Source organism: Alexandromys fortis, unplaced genomic scaffold (genome assembly GCF_014885135.2).
Source record: "Alexandromys fortis isolate MF-2015 unplaced genomic scaffold, M_Fortis_MF-2015_v1.1 scaffold_19, whole genome shotgun sequence".
In the NCBI taxonomy this organism is placed as follows: domain Eukaryota; kingdom Metazoa; phylum Chordata; class Mammalia; order Rodentia; family Cricetidae; genus Alexandromys; species Alexandromys fortis.
Genome location: NW_026067890.1, coordinates 18,155,586 through 18,160,587, shown reverse-complemented (window position 1 = coordinate 18,160,587; position 5,002 = coordinate 18,155,586). Strand labels below are relative to the sequence as shown.

General features: G+C 39.2%; 1 pseudogene; it reads right to left on the bottom strand.

Moving 5' to 3' along the window:
• Positions 1-1,805: 1,805 nt before the first annotated feature.
• LOC126511409 (heat shock protein HSP 90-beta-like) lies at positions 1,806-4,503 on the bottom strand (annotated as a pseudogene).
• Positions 4,504-5,002: the final 499 nt, after the last annotated feature.

The window sequence follows — 5,002 nt, the reverse complement described above, 5'->3', positions numbered from 1 at the left end:
TGTGTGTGTGGACATGTGTATGTGAGTTTCACTTGGTAAAGCTGGAGAATGTTGTTGTAGGAAACATCTTCCATCTCCCATCCACCTTACGTATTGAAGCAGAGTCTGTCAATTAAGCCCAGAGCTCACCATCATGTCTCATTTCACTAGGTACCTTGCTCTGGGAATCCTGTCTCTACTTCTGAGGTTGGAATTGCAGAAGAGCAGCCTGGCTAATCAGCATTTATGTGGCTTCTGGGGACTTGGGTCCTCATGCTTGCTTGGCAAATAGCTCTGCTACTGAGCCATCTGCCTAACTCCTGACATCAACTTTTAATCAACCTGTACCTCTTCTCTTTTTCTAAGAATAACAATCACATTTTATTCAAAAATGATTTTCTTCCCATGTTTAGTTTTGGATTTTTGGTCCAATAATAGCTAATAAGGTAAATCTATGCACTTCACTTCTCCAACTGACAAGACTGGTTCTATAATCAGCCTCGGTCAGTGAATGCCTTTCTATCATTTTTTTTCAAAATTATTTTTGAGATTATAATATAATTATATCATTTCTTTCTATTTTTTTGTCTCTCCTGACTGCCTTATACACCCTTCCTTGTTCTCTTTCAAATCTATGGCTTCTTTTTTTCATTAATTCTTGTTTCAGACAGATATTTCTAAATATATTAATATCCTGTTCTCAGTCTGTATAATATTACTTATTTGTATATGCTTTCAAGACTGACCACTCTGTATGGGATAACTAACTGGGTGCTCTTCCCTGGGAAAGATCATCATTCCTTAGTTTCCTGTGGTTCTTTCCTTAGGTTAGGGCCTTGCAAGCACCCCCTTTCACATTAGCATGTCTGTTGCTGCTGATCTTGCTCAATGCATGTTTAGGCAACCATGTTGGCGAGAGCTCACGTGTGTAGGCTCTGACATTTCTAGGAGATGACCTGACAGCAAAGTCCCTGTTCCTTTGGTTCATACAATCTTTCCACCTCCTCTTCCACACTGATCCCAGAACCTTAGATGAGGGAGCCGTCTTGTAGACTTATTGTTTGGGACTGAAGCTTCACAACTCTGCATTTTGATTGGTTGTGTTTTTTGTAAGAATTTTATTAAGACATAATTTACAGCCAGGCGATGGTGGCGCATGCCTTTAATCCCAGCACTCAGGAGGCAGAGGCAGGCGGATCTCCATGAGTTCGAGACCAGCCTGGTCTACAAGAGCTAGTTCCAGGACAGGCTCCAAAGCCACAGAGAAACCCTGTCTCGGAAAACCAAAAAAAAAAAAAAAAAGACATAATTTATGTAACATAAAATTCATTTTGAAATGGATATTAATATGCTTAGGGCTCTCCAATCGTCATTTTTATCTGCCCCATGCAATTTCCATTGCCTTCTCCCCAAAGAAATCTTTACTCATGGATTGCTCTCCACACATCCTTTTCAGCTCTTGATAATCACTCATCTGTTTTTTGTCTTTAAAAATTTGCCCATAGAGGACATTTCGTGTAAATGGAATCATACAATTCTGTATGTACAAGTCTTTACAATGACTGTAAAGCCATCCTCCTTAATTTCCATTTTGTTTCCTGCTGCAGAATGTCACCTTACGTATTTTTTTAAGAGCTTTAGGATAGACTGACCTTTAACTCTCAGTCTTCCTGATACAGTCTCAGGAGATTTTTCTATTGCTTATCAGTATTGTTTTTTAATCTTTCACCACAATGTGTCAGGAGTAAATGTAGCAAAATTTGTAAGAACTATTTACTGACACCCCCAGATTTAAATACCACCTGTTCTTTGCTCTCCCTGGACTTCTATACCTCCTTCATTTGAGACACATAACTCTCGACAGGGAGGTCATCTCATCTCTGGACTGAGAGGTGTGCTAGTGGAGAAGCTCAGAGAAACACTGACAGTTAGTGTTCTCCATGGGTGTAAAGCTTTAAATTCTTGGACAACACATCACAAAATCTCTTGCAGTTCTCTTTGTATTCAGCCAGCTCAGAGAAGATTCATGGTACTTTTTCACAATGTTTCTGCAGATGACTTTTAGGATCTTGTTCTGCTGGAGCCTATCTTGGGAGATATTCAGGGGCAAATCCTTAGAGTCTACCGTTCTAAGGATAATGTTGAGGTTTTCAGGTATCAACTCATCACAACTGCCCAAGGTGAACACATGGCAGATTTCTAGCTTGACGTTGTTCTTCTTGTTCTTTAAAAAGTCAAAGGAAGCTCACCATGGAATGAAGAGCAATGCACTGAACTCCAACTGATTTACTACAGAAAATATTTGATTACCAAGTAGTCTTCCCAAACACTGGGAAAGCATTTATAGAATTCACCATATTCTTCTTGAGTGATATCATCCAAATTTTACATACAAATAGGCTTATTCTTATTCAACTCTTCCTGATAAATGTATTTCTCTTTAATCTTCATTTTTTCTGTTCCCTACTTTGCCACTGTCATCCTCTTTATCTGATCCTACATCCTCAGCCTTAGGCTTCTCCTTGTCATCTTTCTCACCTTTTCTTCCTCTACCTCATCATCCCTGATGTCTCTTGTTCCTTCTCCAAAGAGAAGGTGATATCATAGCCTATGAACTGTGTTTCTTCACCACTTTTCTGACCCCCTCACCCCGAGTATTTTTTCTGATATTCTTTGAGGCGAAGGATCACTTTGGTACTCTGGCTAATGGGTTCCCCATGGTCTGCGTGAACTGTTAAGGGTCCACCAGTAGAAAGACTCCCACGCATACTGCACATCATTATTGTTTTGTGACCACAACTGCTTCCTCTGCCTCTAGGTCGGCTGATAGAACCTAATAACACACTGTACAATCATGGAGATATCTGCACCAGCCTGGAAAGCCTCCAGGAACACTTTTTTTTTTTTTTTTTTTTTTTTGCCAGACAATGGTTTCTAAGTTATTTATGAAGTCAGCCTCAGTCATACCATACGGTCCTGGGGGTTATAGATGATATCTATTTCAACTCTTTACCAATGTCTAACTTGGAACAGTTTGTCAGGTTCTCATAGTTAATCTTATCCAGTATCAGAAGCATTAGAGAGAAATTTTTAAAGAAAAATTTCCTTGTATGAATGAAGAGTATTGAAGGTGTGAGACATGAGCTAAGCAATTTCTGCCTGAAAGGAGAAATTTCCTCCTGTATGTACTTCCTCAGAAATCTTGCCAGGTTAGCCTAATAGCAGTACAAAGCAGGGTGGGTCCAGACAAGGTCTGACTAGCAACTCGTACACCAAACCTAGACTGTGTGGGAGAGACTCGAGAGAGCTATTCTCTTCCTTTTCTGGGTTCATGACAAGGGTCAGGGTCACAGTTCTAGGAAATCCCCCCTCCACACACACCCACATAATCATAGTTGGTTACACCACTGCCTGAAGCACCCTATCTTCACTCTGCTTCCTGTTGAAGCTCTTGCCCAGCCACTTCTCTTTATTCAAATGCTCACAATTTGTTTACTCTTGATTGTGTTCTAAATAATCAAGTTGTATTATAAACAATCTCCTCTGACAATCATATTACATGTAAGATGACACTATATAATCATTTGATAATTTTTTTCTATAGAATTCTCTGCAAAAACATAGAATGCATAGAAGGAAACTGTTTTGTAAGTAACAGCTGTGTCTTTCCATCCCTCTATTCCCAGGACCTAGTATTATACCTCACATAGAGAATCATTCTTTTAAAATTGTGGATAATGAATATAGTTTTCTGATTATCAGTCTTATAAAGGACCAAAGCTATTGGATTCTGATAGCAAGAAACTCTTTTCCGTTCCCGTTTCAGACAATATTCTTTTCAGAGGGAGAGGGGACCGGGGAGCTGGCTTTGATTAAAGATGTGCTTGACCCTGAGAAATGAAAACAACACAGAGGAAGTTTCCCTGAAGTATACTTTCATGAAATCATGTCAAAGTCTGAACTTACGTAAGACTTATATTCCCCTCTTTCTCCATCCTCGCTCTCTGTGTCTCTTTCCTCTCTGTGTGTCTCTATTATCAAATAAATGGTGCCCAAATTAGGATTAGTTGCAAAAACACTTCATAGTTATTTTAGATACGAAGGAAAACATTATTCTATGCTGACTCTAGGGAGTGGAACAGACAGTCTAATTAAATCAATAATTTTGGGGTGAAAGTGTAAGTGAATGACCACAGCTCACAAATCAAACCAAAAGAACTTAAAGGAAAACTGGAAGATTGTAGGCTTCTTGATATTCAAATATTTTATAGAGTTGGTTGCTACAACTTTGATCTGCTCATCTTGTATTTTTCCAGCAACCTTACTTTCACTTGGTGTCCGGGCAGGGGTATGGAGTCACAGGTAGAAATAGTGATATGAGCCTCAGTAAAAGCAGAAACATGGTTGTTCCACAAGCCATGCTCAACTAACCGAGAAAAGAAGGCTGGCACTCTTTGTGCACCAGAGCACAGTGCAAGTAGACAGGATCAACAGAGCTGCCCCATAAAGTCTCAGCAAATTCATCACAAAGGAAATCAAATATGTGTGCATATGCCTATTGAGAAAAATATGGGCAGATTTTTCTTGTTAATACATCACCCCAACCCACAATTCATCACTATTAATGTGTTTTCTGTATCTAATGTACAGATTACTCAATAAGGTGACTAAAATTAACACAATTTTTTAAAATTTTATCTTCTGTTTGGAGATTACAACAGAAAATCAGTCCCATTGAGCTAAAAGTCAAAGTGGCATGGGGAGAAAATAGTTCTTTCTGGGAGTTCTGGGAAAAATCCATGTTTCTTGCTTTTTTTGAAGCTTCCCAGGCTACCTGTATTCTATAGCTCAAGTCTCCCTTTTCCCTCCAATCTTGTTTCCTTAGCTCATCCCCCTGACTCTGCCTTCTCTCTCTCTCTCTCTCTCTCTCTCTCTCTCTCTCTCTCTATATATATATATATATATATATATATNTATATTTCCAGCCTGGCTATATTCTGCCCTGCTATAGGCTGAAGTAGCT